Genomic DNA, 25,689 nt, shown 5'->3' on the forward strand with positions numbered 1-25,689 from the left:
GCAGCGCCACAGTTTGCCCAACTCTAACCATAACAATGCATGTGGGCTACAGCTTACCTTAGTAAACGCTGTATCATGTTGAAAAAAGAAGTCAGAACGAGGACAATGCTGAAATGAGACAGAACAAAGCAAGCAAAACGTCGGAAAACCAGAAGTCACGACGTTCTTTGTATGTGCGCCTATTATGGATTGGTATAAAATACTCGAGGATATGTAGCGAATATTCAAACCTGAACTAATAAGCGATGAAGAAGGTCTCTTGTTTCACCATTTTGATCGTCGTGGCAGCATTAGCTGTTTTTCTACCCAGACGAGAAACAGGAGGCGCCATTACCGCTATAGAATTCGGGTTTCCAGGGGCCAGCGCTGGAAAAATTCCACTGGACCGTCAACGTCGCGGACGTAATCCTAACACTAACAAGACCGTACGAACACGGCGCCAGCGAAGACAGCAGCAGCATGGCCGCACTTACGGATGGTGCGTATTTTTTCAATTTTTTTATTTAGCTTTTAGCATGTGCGTGAAAGTGGCTCTGCAGTGAGGATGAGTGAGCATAGACATACCTCGAATGATATAGCAGAGGGATTTGCATACCACCACAAAATGCACGCAAATGCTTACTGATAAAATATTGTTTCTACATAAAAACCCAGGTACAGTGAACATTTGGTAAGAAGTGAAATTCTAGTGATTACGGAGGCCGCATTCTGGTGGGGGCCAAATGACGAAAATAAATAAAAGAAAACGCTCGTATACTTCGATTAGGGCGCGTAGTAAAGGACCTTACGTAGTCCAAGAAAATCCGGAGTCACTAGGCGTGTAATATAATTATATCGTGGTTGTGGCACGTAAAACTCTAGAATTTTCTTTATTATTAAAATCTTCGAAAACGATATTGCGGACGGTCGACACTCGGCTACATACGGTAGGGTGCACGGACAGGGAGCCCCAATGTCACATATTTAATACGTATTTATTTTACGCACTCCACAACTAATGTTATTAGGCTATTATACAGACGTGTCACACGTACCCTTCGACATTGACCCCTTCGTCGACTACATCATTCCATTTCCTGGCGCTCTTTGGCCATTCCTGTCCCTTGCGCTATCAAAGGATGCCCCAGCTATTATGCATAGAACATTAATGAAAAAAAGTGGGACAGTTCATACCATAAAGGCCAACGCTCCAACCCGACGCTGCGGCCTATCAAGCCCGTGAAGAAGGAGAAGGAGATGATAATGATGATGATGATGACGATTTATTGGCATCCCGTTCGAAACGGGGCGCTGAGAAGTAGCCAGTGAGAGAAGCATGCAATACATGCTTTTCATTATAGAATTTTTGTACACAACACCTTCATTTGTTTTTCTTCCCCAAAGCTTCTCTTTCTACCTTGTACCACTGTCTATGCCTGTAACGGATCCGGTCGTATCAATCTCTTCTCTGCATTTTTTTTTCACGAATACTCTAACCGTCTCTTGCTCATCACGACTGCTGACCGGTTGATGCTTCCGTGCACTATATATCCAAGCGCTTCTGCAAGGTGTCCGTTTACGGGTGGGTGAACCCTTTCGCATTCCCTTAGCATGTGCTGAGTGGTCTCCGGATTTTTGCGCCAGCATACACATGAATGATCTTGGTGCGAGTGTTTGCTCCGGTGTGTTTTTGTCCTTAGGTAATCAGTTGGAGCCTCAAATAGCGAGGCACCACCCTTTGAGTTATTGCACAGACTCTCCCTTCTAATTTCTTTCTTTCTTTCTTTCTTTCTTTCTTTCTTTCTTGTGTTTTTTAATTTCTTTCTTTCCATTTTAATTTCCTATTAATCGCCGTAGTCTTACCTGTTTTCATCCTTTACATTCAATTCGCTGTCTCTGTTTCTCTCTTTCTTTTTAATTACTCCTGCTTGTCCGCGCATTGTGTAGGATGCGCAATCTGTGAGCAGTTGGTCATTTTTGAACTTCTGCATTAAGCTATGCTTTCGTGAATACCACAATACCAGCAGCCTTATCCTCGAGTACTGATTCTATGGCATTCTTACAAGGCGAATAACTTCTCACATTTGCCAACACATCCGTGGTGCTGTGATAGGCTTGAACATGAGTGCGTTTCAGGCGTGCGTTGATGTGCGGGGAACGCCCAGCACTTGACACACGCGAAAACTCCTGCTATAAATTCACCTGAAGCCGTATTTTGATGCGAAAGCATGAAATGGTCCCTTGAGCCAAAAAGCCGGCGTCTGCCGTCCGGACAAGCGAAAAACGGCATCTAAATTCCCATTGGCTGCGACGCCATGTCGCGAGCGCGCCTCGACAGAGTAGGGTGGTCGAAATGGAACGCCTGCTGCATCGACGGCGCGCCAAGTGTCGCGTCAGGGGAGATGGCATTAGTGTTCCTGTATTTGCTCCCGCAGGGAGCAGAATTGCGCATAGGTCCGCCGCCGTGATCCAGCTCTGCAGCGAAGCCACTCCTCGCGCGCGCAGGAGCCAAATGCCGCGCGGTGTTCCGCCATTTTCTCTAGTGGTCGCGAGCTACAAGCGGCAATTGTTCGCAGGCGCTTAGCAAAGGGCACTTCTTAATACAGGCTACGCTCGAACGAGTCATTCGTGCAGCCGGAGGGGGTGGGCTTCCAACCAACCGAAACTTTGTATGTACCTATGTAAACATGCATATACAAATACACACATGAACGTACAAATAGGGGGTAGGACCGCCTTCGATTCCCCAAAATAAAGTATTCCCGTGGCTCGAACAGCTCCAAAGTTCGCTCGCAAACGCGCAGTACGTTGCCACAAAAAGCGGTGCAATGATTTTCAGCATGCATATGAAGTTGTCTTATCATGGTCAGAAAGCAAGAAATGTTTTAAAGAGTGTTTAGAACTTTACACACGTAAGGTGGACACTTAGCGCATTTTGGCTGCCGAAAATGATACATGTGGTGCAGACACAGATTTAAGCGCATTTCAAATGTTAACATGCGCACATTTTAAGGAAAGCTTACCTTTATTTACTATTACTATTTAGCAGTACTTACTATTTAGTAGTGCTTACTATTTAGTAGTGCTTACTATTTAGTAGCAGCAAATCTGCAAGTAGAAAAAGATTCAAGATGCAAGAGCTTCTAGCTGCTCCTCTGAACGCACGATCGACGGTCCACTGATTGCAATGGCGATGGTACTGACGGAAACGACGAGTTCGCATGAGTCGGCGATGCGCCCGTAAAGTTGGCTTCGCAGCGGCGCGGATCATTTGACGTCATTTTTCGCGCTGGGCCAATAGCGGTGCGAGCGGCGCCGGAAAAGTTATGCGCAACTCTGCTCCCTGCGGGAGCATATACAGGAACACTAGATGGCATTAATGACTCTAAATAAAATAAAGGTAGCGCTATCTCCTCTCACCTCCTCCTGCGCCGGCGTTGGCTCCCTCTACGGGGAGCCAAACTTATGCCGTATTTTGATCGCAGTTTCTTACGTTATATCGTGACTGGCTGCCGAAACATCAAGAGATGTCTGAATGTCGTTGCGCTTGGTTGGCTCGTTTGGCACTACTTATTCGTGCTGCTTCTCTCGTTTCAGCGCCAACGAAGCGGCGAGAACACAGCGTTTCAGCAGTCTCTCAACAACGCCGCACTCGACCACTTTCGTAGAACGCTTTTTATGCGTTGCATATTGCAATCACTCGGTTCAGCCCTTGGGCGCGGCCGGGCAGCCACCATTGACCTTTAGCGCAACCACGTGACGTGACGTCACGACAGCCGGAGGAAAAGCTCGGCCCCAACTCGCGCGGTCGCGCGCGGCCGCAGCCACCACCTGACTCCCGCTCCTCCCGCTAGGGGCGCTGCGCTATGATTGACGTCACGGCATATGTATAAAAGAGCTGCGCTCCTTCGCCGGGAGTTTTACAGCCAGTGCCGCCCACGGGTAAAGCAGTACGACAGAGCGCAAAGCGAAAGCTTCAGCGGGCCACGGAGACAGAAGAAGAACGGGAAGAACGACTCGCTAAACGGCGCGCTCAGTATGCAGCTCGGCGGCAACGTTCCTCTACTGAAGCAACAGTGGAAGCGAAGGAAGAAGTTATGAGTTTACCCGACAGTGCTTCTACTAGTTCGGAACGGCGGAATGCTACCAAGCGGCAGATGCGTACACAAGAAACTCCCGAACAGCGACAGCAGCGACTTGAAAAGGAGCGTGCAACCAAGTATTGCCGAGAAAATCGAGTGCCGCCAAGCAATACCTCGCCCTAAAAAAAAAAAAAAAAAGACCGCGCAATATGCAACGCATTCTTGGCTTAACCAAGCTAAGCCTGGCCATTTTCAATATACCGGCCCGCGCGTCTCTCTTCGACGCTCAGTAAGTGCCGAAAAGACTAAGCGCGAAGCTATATCAGCAGTCGGCACTCTTTGCTGGCACCGCAGATCGCTGCCAAGGTACGGTCGCCGCGCCGTCTCTGCTTCGTAACGTACGGCAATGCAGCAAAAAAAAAAGTGCTGTTCGCGCACATTGAGGCTAAACAAAGACAACGTCATGAAATGTATGACAAAGTTGACAAAAAGCACGTGCGTTTGACGATGACTTCATAGAAGTCGGCCGCGAAAGTCGCAAATAAAAGCAGCGCGAACATGCGGCACATAGGAGAGCGAAAAACTAACGTAGCCGCACACAAGTGGCAACATATGAGATTAGTGATGAGCGAAGAATCGCTCGCTTATCTCACAAAGCCTGGACCATTGCGTTGGGTGGAAATCAACCCGGCTGATTCTTGGATGTCATACCTTTCTCCACGCCGCGTCTTGCTTCGCAGATGCAATCCGGAAGAGTACCTTGCCGTCACTTTGATGTCTGGTGCATCCGAAGGCACATCAACACGGCGTCGCGAACAAAGACCTAAAAAGCACAAAGGACGCGCGAAACGTGGCGGCTGCGTACGCCGCTTGCAATGTTTGGCACCGCTATGCCGGTGGAAGCAAAAACAAGCAAGAAAAAAAAAAAGCGCGTGTTGCGGCGTTCGGCCAATGGCAGGGTCGAACGTCGAGGTAACGCGCAGCGGAGGAGGACGGCGGCAATCTGCAAAGGATGGCGCTACTTTTGTTTTAAAGCAAAGCTTTCATTGCCTTTTCCTTCGACTTTCCCGCTGCGGCTTCTGTTGTCCGCCACGCTACTAACGTCGGTCCCGTAAGAACGTTGTTGAAACAATGTCACAAAAACATAAAAGGCAAGGGCTGTCGGTGTTTTATTTAATGACATTTTTTTATGAGCTGCTATTCTCAAAATTCTGAGGAATAACTTTGTAAAGAACGTAATACAATATATGCGCCACGTGGAGGGCCTGCGCGGTTGTGGTTCAGAATGATTATTCTCCAAGCAGCGCCCGCGGCGTCGACACCGGGTTGGCTGTGATCCCGGGTCCTTAAAACTATCGCGTTATTGCATGACAGGAGTGTGGCACAAAGACAAGATGACAAGAGAAGCTCGTGTCAAGATTTACGCCACGTCGCATCTGCACAATGACCTCGACGCCTAAATAGGCGTGACCCTTCTCAAAAGCTGTGCGGGAGCTGCCGCGCTTGTCTCCGTGCTCACTCGCAAACAACGACAGTAGAGAGAGGAGAATGTTAGCGAGGGAATGGAGAGAGAGAGAGGGGAGGTATTGTGAGCTACAACTCTGCAACCCAGAATGGCGCCGAAGCGTGCACTTAGTGCCGACGAGATGAAGGCTCGCATGAAGCGACGAGCGGAGCAAGAACAACAAACACAAGCGGAGCAGGCGAGGTAACATTTCACATCCCGTCACGACTGACGTACGCCGTCAATACATCACCGCTAAATGATGTCAATGAACGCAAACACCAAAGCTTCGCTTACATTGATTCCCACAGTGCATGGGATCTGTATCTTCTTTTTTATTCAGGGGCTTTAGATGGCATCGACCCGACGTCATCCTCACCCTCGCGCTCGGAAGCCTGTGTTATCCGCGCCTTCCTGGTACGTGCGAGCTCACATCTGCATTCTAACTGCGCCTCGGTAAGGCCAATTGAAAAAGTTGGAGGACGCTTAAGCTTCGCCGTTAAGAGGAAGCTTTAGCTCGGGTGCTCCTATCTAAATACATGTAAAAGAAGAATTCGTTTTTCTCGGCAACCACTGCACCAAATTTGACGGGGTTTGCTGCATTTAAAGGAAACACTTAAAATCTAGTGACTGTTGGTTTCGAATTTTTGAGTTAGGTCGTCAATTTTTTATTAAAAATTGGCGAAAATCGAAAATTTTCAAAAAACGAAACTATCAAGTTTACAACTCTTTAACTCAACCACTAAAGATGATAATACAATTCTGTGAATTACCTTTAATAGTACATCTGAAGCGGACAAAATTGATATCTTACACATCAATATAAAAAACTTTTGTCATAGGGAAATACAACTTTTGCAAAACCATTGTAGCCAACGTAACGAATTCACGTAAGATGTATGATGAGATACTGAATTTGCCCGCTTTGATTGATCTAATCGATGCCGTTTACAGAGCCGCGATATCAGTTCTTGATGCAGAGTTATGAATTCGTAAACTTAGTGCTTCTATTTTTTTCAAACGGTCAAATATTTGAAAATCGTTTTAAGAGAATTCAAGCCTTAAATCGAAATTCCGTTTCCAACAGTCACTAGAATTTAACTTTCTCTTTCATATGTAACAAATTTCATCAAAATCGGTCCAGGGGTTATCTCATAAAAACGTTTTTGCGTTTTACATGCATTTGAATAGGCCGCGTCGGAGTTGGGCCCGAGCTAAAGCTTCCTCTTAAGAGAAAAACGCGATATCATGCAAACATCCCTGTCTGCATCTCATGCTTCCGGGCAGCTGCAGCTTATGCGTCCGTAATGTTCACCGGTAAACGCTGGCTGCGAAATCTATGTACGAAGGCGAGCTTTCTACTAGAAACAATGCCTCTTACGTGGGCTGATCTTCCAGTATTGTTTCACACTTTTCATATTTCAGTCTGAGGAGGAGGACGACGAAAGAAAGAGAGAAGACAGGGATGTTAACTAGACATGCATCTGGTCGGCTGCCCTACTCTGGGGGACGGGAGAGAAAGAATATAAAGATGAGATGAAGGGAGGGGAAGGATAGGAATGCTGCGATGAGCTCGCGCACGCAAGCGGAGGGCCTGACGTAAGCCAGTCGCCCACAAGAAAAAGTGCCTTCACAGCTTTGTGGGCTGGCGAGCGATGGGGACAGTTTTCAAGCAGCACTTGCCCGGACAACGTCCGATTGTTCACTCGTCGCAATGCGATAGATAATGTTTGCCGTTGCGACTGAAATCCAGTCTGAGAAGATTTAACATAAAAGGCATGCGCTGTCGGTATTTCGTTTCGTGATATTTGTTTGCGGTCTGTCATTTTCGAAATCCAGGGGAATAACTTTGCGTATAGTATAAGATAAGGCATGAGCAACTTTACTGATAAAAGAACAACTTTAGTGCCGTGTACAATATGAGTGGTTCAGCATGACCTTCTCGGCCCCAGACGCGGACGCCTATGCCGACACTGGATATTCTGCAACACGCGGGCTCTTAACCATAGTCTCCTCGTGGAGTTAACGCTAACGCGCCACCCCGTCGTCCCTATTAGATTATATGGCAGTCGGGGAAGGTAGCATGATCACGGATCAAAGTGCCACGGCAGGACCCGAACAAAATACGCACGTAACGCTACTCTCACTTCTAGCCACAGTCGTTCTAAGAAAAACTACATGTAGATATAAATGTCACAGTAGCTCTTTAAGTAAGTTTTTATAGTGAAAGATGAAACTGTGGCACCGTGCGTGATCCTTGAGGGGGGGGGGGGGGGGCGATATTACGATGACAGGCCCAATTGAAGCCCTCCTGCCTATACGCATGCTCCATTAACCACATAGTTGAGGTTCAAGGCGTTGCGATCAGGCAAATGTCACATAAAACTAATATACAATTAAGCTAATGAACATATTGAGGAAATTTACTCTTCATGTTCATCAGACTACAGATGTAATTATAAACGAAGGTAAAGCAGCGATGAACTAGATTTTAATAATGAACAAGAAAAGCCATAACACAAGAGACAAGCTGCCTTCGTTGGGAGCTGCCTGGACAACAGCAACTTGGTTTGCGGGGCTCGACCAATTGAGCAATGGCGCCCGGTATGCCTACGCCCTGTTCCTGGAGTGTTTGTGCATAGGTGTCTATAGCCAAGATCGAAACGTTTCCTTGATACAAAAACGAAAACGCTCAAATTATGACCGAGCTCAATGTAAATGATCGACAAAATTTAACGTACTTTTCAACCTCGAAGCCGACCGCAATACACGATGTGAACGCGCGAAGTGTAACGCCATAACTGTTTAGTTCAAGCGGCAGGAGTGTTAACATGCTTGGAATGCAATCTGACACATGACCTGTACACTCCCTGGGCCTTTGTTGGCAATGAAGTTATGGCCCAGTTTTTGAAATGCTATTCGGTGAGCGCTTTGCACGCACACTGCGCGTGTTGCCGCACTCCGCTCACTCCACGTCCGCACCGACGCCTTCTCCTCGTCTCCTACGTACTCTACTCCATCATACATAATGTTGCCCTCGGCAACTATAGAGCGAAAAGCACGGAAACTCGCAAGTGGATGAAGTAGCTAAAAAAGCTATCGCTTTAAACAGGACACCGAATTTCTTCGGAAATTTGGCTTTCACTGAAAATCATGTGCGAAATAAAATTTGACACAGAATTTTTTGTACAGAGAAATGTGACACAGCTGCGCTCTGATGCAAGATGCCTGGCAGTCAGCCTGCGGCGTACGCAATCCTCTCCCCCCCCTTTTTTTAAAAAATTAAATGTGCATTAGGTTCAATGCTCTCGTCCTTTCAGGCTCTAAGTTTGGTTGTTATTCCGCGATAGGTCCTTAGTCGTACTCGGATTTTAGTCATTTTTGTGCATTTTCTTCGGAGCTCAGTACCGGCATAACGATTGAAGTATGAATGAATGAATGAATTTTATTCCCCTTTTAAGAGAGGCGAGGGGCCGGGGGGGAGAGAGGGAGGTCTAAGTACTCCAGTCCCAGCAGGCGTCCGTCACCACATTATGTGGCCAGAAGTCCGTCTACCAGTCGTAGTAGGCCTCCGCTACCTCCTCAGCCCACCTCAGGACTCGGTCCTGTAGAGTGGGATCGGAGCTGCGCAGGGCAGTCTCCTACAGCTCCTCGCTACTAATTAATGGTTTGAGCGTGCGGGGGGAGAGTTTTGATGGGGCATTGCCACATGATATGGGAGAGATCTGCTATCGGGACAGGGCAAAAGCGACACTTGGGCTTCGGGTATGTGGTGGGAAAGAATAAGTTCAAAGTACGCGGGATAAGAAAAGTGCCAGTTTGTAGTTGTCGCCACAGTATTTCTCTCTGGCGCGTTCTAGGCACAGAGAGAGGTGTATACATTAGGCGTTGGTGTCTGCAATGTGTGCAAATTTCATAGAATGTGACGAGTGTGTCTTTATTGCTGTGTTGTTGGGAGTCATTGGGTTCCAGAGTTAGACGCATATTTGCGGCCACTCGGTCCGTGAATCCTCGAGCAGCGGCATGAGCCAATTGGTTGCCGTGGAGTCCTTGATGTGCTGGAGTCCATACGAGAGCGATGTCATTTTCTGGTGGGTGAGCTACAAGTAGTGAGTGCGTGAGGTGGTTCATGTAGCCGTTACTGAAGTTCCGGATAGCAGTCTTAGAGTCACTAATGATGACGTCGCAATCGGGTAGCTGCGATGCGAGTGCAATGGCGGCCTCTTCCGCGTCGCCCGCCGAGGTGGTCTTGACTGATGCTGAACAAACAGTGTTGCCCTGGTTGTCTACGACCGCTAGAGCATAACGATGTTTAGGGGTGTAGGCTGCAGCGTCCACATAATAAAGTCCTTCAGCCGGTCCATAGCTGCGTTGTAGCACCTTGGCTCGAAGTTTGCGGCGTTTGACGTGAAACTCTGGGTGCGTGTTTCTGAGTAGGGGCTGGATGTGGTATTGGCCTTGTATGTTCAGAGGAAGTTGATGTCGCTTGCTCTCGTTGAATGGTGGAGCATGATGAAGTTGTCTCAGGATCTCATGCCCAGCTTCAGTGGTGGTGAGTCTGTGGTATTGCAATGATATATCGGGTTCGGTTAATTCTTGATGGGTATTTAGTGAGGCCGTGGCCATCACCCTTTGTGTGGATGCTCTAATTGGAACACCAAGAGCGACTTTATGTATCTTGCGGACCAAGCAATTCACAGTATAATTTTCCTGCCTAGAGAGTGAGAGATACGGTAGTGCGAAGGTGATTTTGCTTGAGACAAAAGCCTTGATTAGCTGAATTAGCTCCTTCTCTCGAAGCCCTCCGTGTTTGTTGGAGATCGTCCCTATAAGGCGGAGCGTATTATTGCTGTTGTTTGTAGTGCTTGCAAGATATGCTGATTTGCTCGGTTGCATTGGAAGTGTAATCCTAGGATCCTTATCCTGTCTACTTGGGGTAGGGTGCCCTTCAGTCATGAATTGGATATTCGGGGGTGAATTACTGAAGCGCCTCGTGGGGCGCGGAAGGAGAAGCTGGGATTTGGTGGGGCAGCACCTGAGATTCAACTCGTGACCTACTTGTTCGACCTGATCAATTGCTGCTTGGAGGGTGTCTTGGATGTGCCCGTCAGAAGCTCCGGTCATCCACAGCGTAATATCGTCCGCGTACAGTGTGAATCAGAGGTCAGGAATCTTCTTGAGAGTGAAAGCTAAAGGTCGCATAGCCACATTTAAGAGGAGGGGGGTAAGTACTGCCCCTTGGGGCGTGCCAGTGCTTCCTGAACTTATTTGGCCAGATTGTTCGCTGCCTAATTGTAGCGTCGCAGTGCGCTTCGTGAGGAAGCTGCGTATATAGCGGTAGATTCGCTCCCCGTAATTTATACTGCTAGGTTCGCGTAGTATGGCCAAGTGGGACACGTTTTTGAAGGCGCCCTTGAGGTCGAGGCCGAGCAACGCTTGTGTATCACGTGCGTCGCTCGGTTCGATAATGTCTTCTTTGAGCCTTAACATGCCATCCTGACAAGAAAGAAATTTGCGAAAGCCAGTCATTTCCGAAGGGAACAAGTGATTATGTTCGATGTATTTGGAGAGGCGTAGGTGGATTACGTGCTCCAAGATCTTCCGTATGCATGAAGTGAGAGAAATTGGACGGAAGTTATCAATGTGAATTGGCTTATTCGGCTTTGGAATGAAGATCACTTTGGCTGCTTTCCATTGTTGGGGTATCTCCCCCTCTTCGAGACAGTGGTTGTAATACTCGGTGAGTTTGCGTATGGATTGCTCATCGAGGTTGCGAAGCATTTTATTGACTACAGAGTCTGGGCCTGGTGCCGTGGTGGTTCGCACTTGGTTGAGGGCATGTCGAACCTCCGCTTCTATGATGGGACTGCAAAGCTCCTCATTGGTTTCACCAGCATAGTCGGGCATGGGTATTTGCGTAGGAGGGGGCATATGTTTGGAGGCCAGGTTGCTGAACGTGGTCGGCAGGTCTTCTGCATGTTCATGCAGCAGTTTATTCATTTGGTGGTTATTGTGCGTCTTAAACGTAGTGGGGTCGAGAAGGTGCCGGAGCAATTGCCAGGTCTTTTTAGTGCTGAGATTACCATGCGCTCCTTTGCAAACCTGAGTCCATTGCTGTGCCGCCAATTTGATAGCGTATTGTTGGATCTGAGAGTCTAATTTGGCGATTCTGATTCGGAGTTTGTGATTGTAACGTGCTGTTAGCCATTTCCTAAGTAGAGCTTGCTTCGCTTCCCACATGTGTAGTAGCTTAGAATCAATTGTGACCAAGGGTGTGTCTACCGGGAGAGTGGTGGTATGGGCCTCTACGTCTGCCTGCAAGGCGTTCGCCCATTGCTCAATGTCGGTAATGGTTTCTTCGTTAGTGTTGCAGCGAGATTTTCTGAATTCCGTCCAATTGGTAAGCGTTAGGGATTTCGTGGCTAGCGGTCTGTGCTTAAAACCTACACGGAGTTCGAGGATGTAATGGTCGCTTCCTAAGTGGTTTTGGAGGATTTGCCACGTCGCCTGGGTGATGCGGTGAGTTAGGGTGAGGTCAGGGGACGTATCCCTACTGACGCTATTTCCTATCCGGGTAGGAACAGTAAAGTCATTGTAGATGGTGAAACCTTGTTTTGTATGCTGCCAGAGAGCTCTTCCCTTAGGAGTCGATGCGGAGTGGTACCACATTTGATGGGGGGCATTCAAGTCGCCCGTTACGACTAGCGGCTGTATATTGGCGTTAGCTTTGGCGTGGGCAAGCATGTGCTCAATGCGGTGTTGTCGAGCACTGGGACGACTATAAACATTCAACACGCATAGGGTGGGTTGTTTGCGGCTTTGAGGTAGAATTTTGATGAAATCGTGGGGGATTTCAGTGCTGCTGAATGTGTCCCATTTACCAGACAGATGTCGTCTTTCAAGTATGGCAGTGTTGTGCTTGTCTATGTGATGGTCTTGAAACATCTTATATCCAGGTAGCGTGACTTTCCCGTGTGTTTCCTGGAAGGCTATAATGTCAGGGAGCACGTTAAGACTCTGTAGAATAGCGTTAGACATGCGCGCTTGTTGCGGAACCCCCTGCAGTTCCACTGCCAGATGATTAGACTACGGGCTGGCTTCATCATTGTCGTTTTGAAGGATGGGAACTTGTGACCTCGTGGAGCGTCTTCCCCAGCTGTCGATTCGCTCTTGGAACCGGCAAAACTGTGCAGATGCCTCACAAATTAATGCATCAAGCTTGCTCTGTCGCTGATCTTCAAGGACAACAAGTTTGTTTTCCAGGATGTCCATGCGGTCAGTGAGGACAAATATGGCGTTTTCAAGTGTCTGTTATTTCGGAATTCTTCCTTTTTGCGGGTGTGGGCTGCATGTGTGATGAAGGCGGCATTGAAGTTGCGGCTTCCATCGTAGCAGTGGGTGTAAGAGTGTCCATTTGATCTGCCGGAGGACGTGTGAGTGTGGCCGCATGCGTTTGTGGCAGTGGTTTGGAAGTAGCAACAGGAGTGTCAGTGATTTCGATGGGGGGGGGGGGGGGGGGGGTGGAGCATTGCTTTGAGCTGCTTCATTTCGTTTTTAAGCATTTCGTTATGATTTAGCAAGTATTTGATGAGAGAGCTATCAACATCTTGTGAGGAGCTGCTATTGTGGGAGACTACTCCTACCCAGCTCACCTTTGTATGGTTGATGGGCGGTCTCTCCTCGTTGCGTGGAGTCAGCGGAGGCCAAGCTTGCTTCGATGATGGGAGCTGCGCCGCTGTTGCAGTGTTCTTGCGGCCAGAGCTGCTCTGCAGCTTCTCTTGTCCAGTGCGTTGACTGGGGGTGTGTACAGTGTTCCTGGCCGGAAGTGTCAATTTAGGCTCTGGAGGTGCCGGGGGCGGTGTCCGTGGTTTGTAACGAAGTTTACACTCTGAGGAACCAGTCTCGTGTGTTCCGTTGCAGAAGATGCAAGTGGGAGTACAGCTATGGTCCTTAGGAGGATCTGGCGTGCCGAATTTCGGGCAGGGACATATGGTCACATTGGGGCAGACGTCTTGGCGATGGCCAAGCTGCCGGCACTTAGCACACGCCTCCACATTTTGTCGATATGGTCGGCAGCGGAGGTCTGTGCGGAGGTAGCCAATGTAGAAGGGGACCTTTGAGCCTTCGAAAGTGACCAGGATGCATTCTGTAGAGTCAATTCTTCGAGCAGCTAGGATGTTGATTGCTGGATTGGACTCTCGAAGGTTAGCCAACACGTTCCCTTCTACCAGGGAGGCCGGCAGCTTGATGATACCCCTACACGAATTTTTGGGGTCTGCCACGTGCGTGGAGACTTCGTAGCTCTTGCCCATGGTGGTGAGGGTGGCGATCTTTAAATAGCGATCAGCCCTGTCGATGCAGGGAGTGCTTGTGATGATTGTGTTGTTAATCTCGTTGTCCCGGAGTCGATCTAGCGATGCTGCAGCATGGAGAGACCAGTGGACTTGATGACGATTTCGCGGTGAGAGACTGGATGTATGTTGGCGCAGTTGACTCCACCGTGTACACGAAGAATTATTTTGTATTCTGTGGCAGGAAGTGGAGGAGGACGAGGCAGGATGTGGCTTACTTGCGGTGGAGTTTTGAGGGTGCTGGGCGAGGTGGGGGAAAGCATCTTGGTGTCGGAGTAAATAAATTTCTCGCGCCAATCGAGGATCTCTTCCAGAGTCATGTCGACGCTGTCGACGACGCCGTCCTGACTCATGGCTGCTGCAGCTGCTACCGCCGACGCACGCTGCTGGCGTTGCGCGGCAGGGGCGCTGGGGTTCGGATGTTTCGAATAATCGGCGATGAACTGAAGATGACAGGCCCGATTTCCACTGAAGAGGTGGTGTTCAACGGCGGGTCACTTACAGCACCAGTGGTCCAAAAATCACTAGAGTCGTGGCAAAGTTTGGACACAGCACACAAAAAAAGACGGAGTCGATGTATCACGCAACCACAGCGTTCCACAGCGAAGAAGACCACGATCCAAGTAAAGCTTCCTACTAGTTGTGTTGACTGAAATGCACTTAGTTCTGCGTAACTATGCGATATCTGCGTAGTCACGTCACAACTGGGCGTTGTGCGCTCACGATATTGTTTCTCTAAAATCTTGTTATTCGCTAAGTTGGGCGCAACTGCAGTGCTGAAGAGCAGTACCTGTATCTATAAAGCATGGTATAGACATTCACAAAAAAAAAAAAAAAACTACACTCTAAGAAAAGAAGGACTAAAAGGGGTAGGGAGGTTAGTCCATGTGGGGACTAACTGATTTGCCACAACCATTAGTCCCCTTTGGGGACTAACTGACATGGGATGAACTGTTATTCCCCACGCTCGTACTCCTTCGAGGACTAACAGTTGCCCTTTTCTGATGCTCCTCAAGGGAATAATGGCAATTCTATGCGATGCTCCGCAAAAGTGGAATTAATGAAATAAGGCATTTATACCCTGATAAAAATTACTGAGCTGAACAAAACAAAAGAAAGAAAACGTGCCCTAAAGTAGGATTCGAACTCACGTCCTCTCGCTCACAAGTCAGGTACTCTAACACCTTCACCACGGTGGTCTTTTTTCTTTACTACATGGAAAACACAACTGAAGGTATACTAAAAAGTGCACACAACCACACACTTAAAACTCAGGCAGACACACGCATGCATCCAACAAGTGGATCCAGTCTGGCGGAGGTTCCTGCGCTAGTACACACTTCTCAGATAAGCAGCACTTTCGCGAAAGAAGGATGTTGTAGATCGTGGGCTTTCGGCATGGCGATCACACAGTCTACATCCCCGTAGACTCTAGAAACCAAGTACTATGAAAATGTCATAAGGAGGACCGCCCGTAACCTTAAACGGCAGAAACCTAATTGAATATGGAGTGATGTCAATGCCCTTTCTAAGCGTCCGTTGGAGAATGTCCCAAAAAATACAGCATCCCTACAGTCTGTGAAACAGTGATCTATGGTTTCGGCACGTGGACAGAGTCGACAGTTTGTTGACCGTGGCACAAGGCAACCCCTAGAATTCAAATTAGTTTTAACAGTGAGTGTTTCCCAATGTAATTTAAAGAAAAATGTTTTTACTCCAGGAGGTACACATATTTTTCGGACGCGCTTGAGTACATCCTGATAAGGTTGGCTTAAATAAGGTGCACGATATAAAGGACCTGGGAAAATAGAGTCCATTAGTGCCGCAGAAATTGCTTTTCGACTCGCAGTGAACACGTACTCTAGGCTGAATCCAACTTTCAAGAAAAGAAATGTGTCAACAGCCTCCTTGAGAAAGCGCCAAGGAGCCTGTGGGACATCTTTGGCATTTGATGACACTACGATATTAGGAACATAATGAACTAAATGGAGTTGCAACATTTCGCGCAAGAACGGATGGTCACTGTCTCGAAAAAAAAAAAAACAGGCGAGAAACAATTTGCCTGACGAAGAGGCGGACTAATCCTAGACCACTACGTTCAAGGGGGAGGAACAGATTGTCGCGCCGCTTTGATTCACAACTGGAACTCCAAATAAATGTTGCAAATACGCGATGCAGTGCCTGAAGGCGAAGTCGTGAGCAGTGCAGTACTTGCAGCACATACATAAGACGGGAAGCTAAGAATACGTTGTACACTTCAGCACGAATGAACATTGACAAATTGCGTCCTCGCCATGAATTCAATTTACGTTGAATTTTGCCAACTTCTCCCGACCAGTGAGCGTTGCCATTTCTATACTGTGAGAGAGGCACACCTAAATAGCGCAGATCATTTTTTTCATTGAATGCCTGCGTAATATGATGGCATTGTGGCCCATAATCCAAACCAAGAACCTGAAATTTTTTCAAAGTTATCCCTTGCACCAGAAGCCGCACAAAATTCTTCTGTAACTGCAAGAGCAGTCTTTACACTCTTTTTATCCGTACAAAAAAGGCCACGTCCTCTGCATACGCAAGAACGCAATTTAAAGCCTTGGAAATTTTGTTCTTTAAGAATGCTCATACAAAGTGGCTCTAAATACAACCAGAACAGAAGTGGTGACAATAATAATAATAATAATATTTGGGGTTTTACGTGCCAAAACCACTTTCTGATTATGAGGCACGCCGTAGTGGAGGACTCCGGAAATTTTGACCACCTGGGGTTCTTTAACGTGCACCTAAATCTAAGCACACGGGTGTTTTCGCATTTCGCCCCCATCGAAATGCGGCCGCCGTGGCCGGGATTCGATCCCGCGACCTCGTGCTCAGCAGCCCAACACCATAGCCACTGAGCAACCACGGCGGGTAGAAGTGGTGACAAAGGGCATCCTTGTCACACTGATAATACAAGCGTAATCATATCGGAGGGTGAGCCAGTGACTATCAGCCTCATTGAGCCATTAGCATAACATATCCTGGCACCTCTAAGGAGCAGGGATCCGACATTTATATGCTCTGGTACAGTAAACAGGAATGAGTGATTCACCATGTCGAACGCCTTAGCCAGATCTAGCTGTACCATTGCCACCAATCCAATTCCCTCAGCTACACACTCAAGCACCGATCTCGCAACGTGAATGTTCGTCTGAATAGACCGGCCCCTGATGCCACATGTTTGATGATCGACCACAGATCTTATTACAACTTGCAACCGGTTAGCCAATACCTTTGCAAAAATTTTATTATCCACAATTGGATAAGGAGATAGACCGATATTTGTCCACTTTTTGTAATTTAGTTTCATCATCGCTTTTGGCTATAAGGACAGTGTGCCCTTCGTACATTGTGGCAGTTAGGTACCCTGCTTCCAAGGCCTCGCGGTACACCTGAAGTAGTTCTCGCGGTAAGAGGGAACGAAATGATAAAATTCGGCAGTAATACCATCCGGGCCGGGCGTCTTGCCCTTCGCTAACGAATCGATGCATACAGTTACCTCATTATTATCAATGTTTTCATTTGCATAATCATAATCATCCTCATTTAACTGGGGCAGCAATGATAATTTTTTGGCAGCATCTGTATGAAATGGCTTATCGTCTCGAAATTGATTTTGATAATGTTCGAAAAACGCTTTAATAATTAGAGTAGGCTCATTAACAATGACTCCACCATACTCTATATCTAGTATTTCTTCAGACGGCGCGTGTCGGCTCTCATCACCTACGGCCCTACTGCAGGGCTGTTCTTCCAGGAAACGCTGCTCTCGCGCACGCACTAGTGCACCTCTGTATTTGTCTGTGTTCAAAGTTTGTAACTGCGGCTTGACCTTATGAATATCATCAATATATTGACCAGGATGTAGACATTCAAGCTCATGCAATTCACTTACAAGTCTACAATGCTTTGTAATTATTCTTTTTTTCAAAGGCCAATATTGATGAATCTTCGATAGCTATCATTTTAGCTTCCTGTTTGAATAATTCCCGTACAGCAAAGAGTGGCAAGTCCTTGCGACATGACACATGAGCTATAAGCTGAGTAACACGATTTAAGAAACACTCACGCGAAAGTAAGCGGTTATTAAACTTCCGCAGCTCCCAGCACATACGCCGACTTTCGGCGTGGTATAACCTCGCGCGAGCACTAGGCACCCATTCTCCGGCTTAGCTTCGGGACAGGATAACACGAGGTACGCGCTCCCCGCAAGGGAAAAGGCACCGTGCGTGAGCTCAGTCCTAGTCACAAAGGTGTCGACGGACGATAGGAAACATGTACGTACCCGGCACATTCTCAAGGGAGAAGATCCACGCTAACGCCACGAGACTAGCCGCCAGGGGCCGCTTCGTGACGTCGTAGCTCCGCCCTTACCGCGAACCGTCGCGAGTGGAGCGCCACCGCTGACAACTGATTCGGAGCCAGGAGGGAGTGAGGCATAGGGATGGCAGAAGCTGTTGAAATTCGCCCGCGCAATAACGCGTCGAATTCGCCAAATCCCCACAAGTTGGAAATAAAGGAAGTCCACATTGAATTGAATGACTTCACGCATGCGAGAACAAAATTAATCTTTCGTCAACAGTGATCTAAAACTTGGTTCTGTATACGGTTGTGTGGTTACATCAGCATTCAGACAGCTCTTGTTTCGTTCTGTTTCGATTCCTCCCTCACTTGTGGAGGTTAGCAGGCATATGCAAACCTCTTTTAATCCAGGCATGCGCGGCCAAAGGCATTGCGATATTTGTCGTAAATTTAAGTACAACGCACGACTTTTTAGCCGTGCTTTTATTTGTATTTGGAAGAATGCCTATGGGCTGTAACCGAAATTTTGGCACTGAAATAACGTCGGTATATTCATGTAGATTTATGTACTATACTACACCTAAGAAGGGTACATTATAGTTAGGACTCCGTGACTTCAGAGCTTATTTTTCTTGAAATTGCGAGAGTCCTTTTTGGAGTTTATTTGCTGGCGGAAGTTTGGCGTTTATCGGAGTTTATTTCTTGCAAATCCCCAATTTTCCAAAACTCGGAATGTAATGTTGCATTATTTTCAATACTCCAAAATCTTAGATGAAATGATCTCTGAACATGAAAACATCAGAACACACGAATCCTATTTTAGTTATCCGGAAGACTTCAACGCACAAATACATATACACACGCTGGTGTAAGCGCGCTCCTTTCTATTGATGATTCTCAGCTTTGAAAATGTCCTTTCAACGTTTGTGCCAGAAACATGGAGAGCCAGAAGATTCAGCGCGCAGCGAGAAAGCACTGGCAACTGGACACTGCGAAGTCTCCAAAACAACAGGGGTTAAACAATGTTACTGATTTCATAGCTCGGATAGCTCGTACAATCACTAATGAGCTGGCTCATGTCGCAGTTTCAATAAACACTAACTTAAAAATTGGCGCATAGGTTTCCAAACGCGCGGGGTAGCTCATGCTTCACATATAGATTCCCAATTTCAACCCTGTACCAAAATGATTCGCTGGAGCTGAATGTGCCGTTGTGATTGTAGATGCTCCGGAATTCTCAAGGCGTCCTTGCCGTTGCCTGTGATAACTATCACACGACCAAACTTGCAAGCAATGACTCCTTCAGAGGACGTTGACACTTCAAAATCACTAAACGCCTTTACGTTGTCACTGGAAAGCTTTCGTTTCCTTACGATTTTGCTTGCCAAAAATTCTGTTCACGCGCTACAGAAATGCGTCATGTGCGCATGCCATGCTTTCTGCCAGCAGGCTTTCCACGTTTGATTCGGTCCCTTGGCGCCCGAGTGCCACCAGGGGACTGTATATCAAGATGTCGTCTCGCGTTTCCGGGGGCGACAAGCACTTTGTTAAATGTGTGGTGGGCGCGGTCTACGAGATACTGTTTATGTGAGGCAAAGTTTGTAACGGGAAAACCGGCCGATGTATCAGTGACCGCTTCAAACATGCCCTTTATCGAAAGGCTTTCCATAAAGAACGGAACAGGGTCATATTGGCTGTTAAAATCGGAGTTTATCGGATAAATCCGAATTGTCAAAAATTTTACCGGCGAGTGTCTGCCGGATTTTTTTTCCGCTTTATTCGGGAACACGGAGCCTTAGTTATACTTGGCAGATAATCTATAATTACCATTTAATCATTCAAGAAGGCAGTAGTAAATATTACTTCTTTATTTTCGCTCTAAGGCACGAGTATTGCATTGCTGATTTAAAGCGGTTTGCGCTTCCCCCGTACCGTTAACCCGAAGTGCCACAGCGCCCCTTCATATTGTTGATCCTCTTGCGGGGGCACGTGGCAAAAGCTACTGATCAGTGCACTGTGACGTTCAAGTGGAGAAGGTAGATTAGAAATAAAAGCGCCTATTAACAAGAACATATTATTGGTCTAGTGCACTGAACTCATAACATGCCTCCATTATAACAAAATATAAAGCCGCTACCACATACGACTCTGTCAGAAAAACCGAGTAACTTCCTACGGGCTTCATATGGTGCTTCTAATCTGGCAAGAGCCAGGGTTAATTAATTTACGTTTCGCTCCCATGTTCAGAAAAGAGTATCTTACAATGATCGTATTTCATACACATGCCTTTAGATTCGCACACTTACTTGCCGCCGCGTTCCCCCCCATGTTCGAAAAATTTGATCTGGGTGGTTGTTGTATTTATGCCAGGGCAACGGGCTAAATATTACGCTGCTCATAAAACGCACGTTTACATCTCCGGAGTACTTGCATTGGTAACTTACTTAAAGAGGAGTACGTAAACCGCACACTTTGAATTTTGCCTACGCATTACGCATTACATGTGCCTTATTTTCGCAACAGTTGAACGGGATTGCCTGGAACGCCGCCGGTGACGCCTTGATGTCACTCAGTGAGGATTATTAGAGAGTTTTAGCAGAGCGTTTACGGTCCGCTCCGCTCAGGCCGGAATATCACAACAATTGGCACGCATCCGCTCAGCAAAACGCTACTGGGAACACTGACGCGCGTGCGCACAGCACACATAGCGGCAGCGGAACGTGGGACGCTGGCCACGTTCCGCTAGGAAACTGATTTAGCGGTGCGTCAGGGAGCGTGTAGTTGCTTTCGTAATCGTTTTACCGCCAAGCTGAGAGCACGTCAGTGGCATCTCTGGAAGGCGCTCTTGTTAGATAAGCGAAATCAATGCATTCTGTGCAGCCACCGGTGCGCGTGAAACGTGTGCGGAGCGGAGCGCAAGCAAACGCTCTGCTAAAACTGTCTATTGACTTTGCTACTCGCCTACGTTAGGTTAGGTTAGCGTAAAAGGCGTTTGGGTGGCGCAACGTACTCTGACATCGGCTGCGCCGTGATGATCACTGTCTTTGCGTCTTGGCCACGTTAGCTTAGGTGAACGTTAGGTTAGCTTAGCGTAAGAGGCGTTTGGGTAGCGCGACGTATTGTCATAGCGGTTGCAGGCGCGTCGAGCGACACCGGCGCCCTTCTAGCCACTTGGGTCCAAACGCGCGTGCTAAGGTGCCCTGACTTCCAGATTCTCAATATATGCGGCCCGGCATCTGCTGCAGTCTCTACTGCTCTTACGGCAACATCTGTTTTGTTACTTCCAAGGTACATCGCCGCAAGGCGCGATAAAGATATGATCCGGCACGAGTGAGCATGAGCGCCGCAGGTGCGCGACAGTCTGTGCGATACAGCGGTCGGCAGATGGGGCGTCAGTGACCGCTGCTTCACCCATTTCTCCGCGCCGGCAGCTAGCGTCCGAGCGTTAGCAAACTCGACCTCAGTCCGCAATGCCGGCACGCCTAAAGACAAACGTATACAACGCGCCCTAACAAACCTAGGCAGTCATATGTTCAAGACGAGACGTTCATTTGAGGGATCGCCCGACGTTTGTGCCCAGGCGCGAGTATGAGCGGGAGCGAGAGAGAACATCTAGGGACTTTCTTCCTCCTTTAATATACCGTATTTACTCGCATAATGCTCGCACTCGCGTAATGCTCGCACCCCCCACATTGGCTATCAAAAATTGGAAAATTTTTTTCCCCCGCATAATCATCGCACCCCCAAAATTACTGCCGCGAGCCGTCTGCTTGTCGTCGCGATCGCCATGGTTGGGCGCGCGTGCTACTGGTACTGTGCCATCATCCGCTGCCACCGCCGCTACCGCTCATCCACGCACCACCGCTACACCATTTTGCGAAGGTGTCTCCAGCTCTCCGGTGTCTCGTAGGCCTCGTTTGCCTTGTTCGCGTGTTGCACCGTGCTCTTTGTGCCACTTCGCCATGGGACGCTACGCAAGCTACACAGCTGCTTTTAAGCTAAAAGCTGGCAACATGGCAACCGCGCCGCCAGCAGACACTTCGTCGTCAACGAGTTTTGCGTCCGGTATTGGAGACGGCAGCACGACGAACTCAGGCCGACTGGTAAGACGCAGAAATCATCGGAAGATGAAGAAACCATCGATTCCAGTGTCGACACGGACTCTGATGAAGAGTACAATTGCCTGCAGGACGTACGCAAAGCGAGTAGTGACGGGGAGGTTGCGCGCGGCAAATAAAGTGCTTTGGCAGCTTGAGCTTACGTTCACCTTGTACTTTCATAACGAAGGTAAGCTACGCTTGAAAGTAATGTTTTCGTTATATTTACAATTGCGGACCTGACAATCCTGATCTTGTACCCATTCATCTTTGCATTTAACACTCCGAAACAATTGCTTGAAAATTTTCCCCGCATAATTATCGCACCCCCAAACTTCGCGTTGATATTCAGGGAAAAAAAGTGCGAGGATTATATGACTCTGCCTAGGCAATACGCAGGAAGTTTCTTAGCGCGCGTCGTGTTGCGTTTGTCCCTAGGCGTGCCGGTATTGCGGAGCAGGGTCGAGTTTGTTTACGCTCCGACGCTATCTGCCGGCGCGGTGAAATAGGTGAAGCAGCGGTCACTGACGCCCCATCTGCTGTGTCGGACCGCCGCGGTTGCTGTCGGCGACCGCTGTGTCGGACACACTGTCTTGCAGCTGTGGCGCTCGTGCTAAATCAGACGCGGATGGGTGGATGGATGGATATTATGAGCGTCCCCTTTGGAACGGGGCGGTGGGTTGCGCCACCAAGCTATTATACTGCCTAATGTCGGACCATTGCTTTCTGGCACTTTACAGCGACGTACCTTGGAAATAACATCACAGATGTTTCCGTAGGAGCAGTAGGGACCGTAGCAGCAGCCTGGCCGAATATATTGAATATGTAGATGTCAGACTTAGCAACCGCGTTTGAACGCAAGTGACTGAAAGGTCGCCCACGCTAAAATTTAGGAAGAGCGTCCGCTGAGCGCCGGCGTGGGTAGGCGCATAAACAAACAATGATGTAATCACTAAGGTATTCTAAGGTACCTTAGTACCTTAGTACCCAGTAACCCAGTACTTAGTAACCAGTACTAAGGTACTAAGTTACTAGGTACTAAGAATACCTTAGTAACTTGCGATTCGCTGATGATATTGCCTTGCTTAGTAACTCAGGGGACCAACTGCAATGCATGCTCACTGACTCGAAGAGGCAAAGCCGAAGGGTGGGTCTAAAAATTAATCTGCAGAAAACTAAAGTAATGTTTAACAGTCTCGGAAGGGAACAGCAGTTTACAATAGGTAGTGAGGCACTGGAAGTGGTAAGGGAATACATCTACTTAGGACAGGTAGTGACTGCGGATCCGGATCATGAGACTGAAATAATCAGAAGAATAAGAATGGGCTGGGGTGCGTTTGGCAGGCATTCTCAGATCATGAACAGCAGGTTGCCATTATCCCTCAAGAGAAAAGCTTATAACAGCTGTGTCTTACCAGTACTCACGTACCGGGAGTACTGGAGGCTTACGAAAAGGGTTCTACTTAAATTGAGGACGACGCAACGAGCTATGGAAAGAAGATTGATACGTGTAACGTTAAGGGATAAGAAAAGAGCAGATTGGGTGAGGGAACAAACGCGACTTAATGATATCTTAGTTGAAATCAAGAAAAAGAAATGGGCATGGGCAGGACACGTAATGAGGAGGGAAGATAACCGATGGTCATTAAGAGTTACGGAATGGATTCCAAGGGAAGGAAAGCGTAGTAGAGGGCGGCAGAAAGTTAGGTGGGCGGATGAGACTAAGACGTTTGCAGGGACAACATGGCCACAATTAGTACATGACCGGGGTAGTTTGAGAAGTATGGGAGATGTCTTTGCCCTGCAGTGGGCATAACCAGGCTGATGATGATGATGATGTAATCGCCTGTCGAGCAGACAGTTCCGGCTTCAATTTTATTGTAGTACGCTTCCTACTAGTTCGCTTTTTCCTGCGTGCTTCTGTTCCTACAACAGGTACGGCGAAGGGGAAGTCAGCGTGCCTTGTCTTGGCGACATTATATGCATATTTCACAGAGAAAGGCTGGCTAATTGGTGGTCGATATTGGAAGGCATTATGTAACCGCGCAAGCGACAACGGACGTGTGCTGTTCTGTGTGTTTCCTACTTCGTCCGTTGTCGTTTGCGCGGTTACGTAATGCATACCGACATTATTTACCGCATATCAGGAACTTTGCGGCATGTAGGACTTTGTCTCGTCTGGTTTCGGCAGTTTCGATTAAAAGATACACGTCCGATGATGGTCACGAGCCTTGGTTGCGTAGCACAAAAGTCTATTGCCATTATACCGGACTTCTTTAATGCATTTTTTTCTGACCACCCAACAAGTCTGTGTCAAAGCTACTTGCATGCGCATTCCAGAGAGCTCTGCAACCTTCTTCACTGCAGTGTTGCGGAGAACGCAAAGGAGGCGGTGAATTCATGTAAGTCAGCCTGAAACTCAGGAATGTAAAGTATATATATTCCGCTGCACGAGAGAAGCACGAAAGGTCGAACAAGCTCTCATATTTGTATAACGGTTGGCGACTTCGTTGCATCCCACAGAGTAGCGCCAGATTTAGCTCAACTCTCAGCATAACAACGTTTATGTATGCTCCAGCTTTCCATAAAAAGAAAAGATGCAGCATGCTAAAGAAAAATAAACTGGAACGAGGAAAATGTATCAAATGAGACAGAACAAGGCAACCGGAACGTCGGAAAAACTGCGGTAGCGTCGTTCTTTGTATGGATGGTTATTATGGATGGGCATAAAAATACTCGGGGATAGATAGCGAATACTGAAACCGATACTTGTCAGCGATGAAGAAGGTTTCTTGTTTCACCATTCTGATCATCATGGCAACATTTACCGTATTTCTCCCCAGACGAGAAACGGGAGGCCCCATTACCGCTATAGAATTCGGCTTTCCCGGGGCCAGCGCCGAAAAAATTAGACAGAGATATCGTGTTCGTAGAAGTGGAACTAACAAGCCTGTACCCACAGAGCGCCACCCACGCCACCAAAGATAGGAGCAGCAGGGTCGTTTTAGGGATGGTGCGTATTTTTGCAACTTTCGTAGCTGGCTTTTAGCTTGTCCGGGAAGGTGGCTTTGCAGCGAGTGTGAGTGGACGTAGCATACTTCGAATGATGTAGCAAAGCTGTTTGCTTACCACCAAAAATTTCATACAAATGCATCATTATAGAATGTTGGTGCAAAAAGAAATGCGCTCGCCAAGAATAAAATAAAAATAAAGACCAGACGTTTCGGGCCCCGTACGGGTCCTTTGATCACAATGAAGATGTAAGCATGGGCGCGCGGCTATTTACGGGTGAGGTGGCGCAGCGTTCGGGTGTATATTTCGGGAAGATTACCCCGCGT

At 47.8% G+C, this 25,689-nt stretch overlaps 1 long non-coding RNA gene across 1 annotated transcript in view; it reads left to right on the top strand.

The window, feature by feature from the left end:
- Window positions 1-212: 212 nt before the first annotated feature.
- The window catches only part of LOC129383509 (uncharacterized), a 30,559-nt gene continuing 5,082 nt past the window's right edge, over window positions 213-25,689 (top strand). The window contains exon 1 of the long non-coding RNA XR_008611404.2: window positions 213-478. This is a non-coding gene — a long non-coding RNA (uncharacterized lncRNA). The remainder of the gene's footprint in view (window positions 479-25,689) is intronic.

This window comes from Dermacentor andersoni, chromosome 8 (genome assembly GCF_023375885.2).
Source record: "Dermacentor andersoni chromosome 8, qqDerAnde1_hic_scaffold, whole genome shotgun sequence".
NCBI lineage: Eukaryota > Metazoa > Arthropoda > Arachnida > Ixodida > Ixodidae > Dermacentor > Dermacentor andersoni.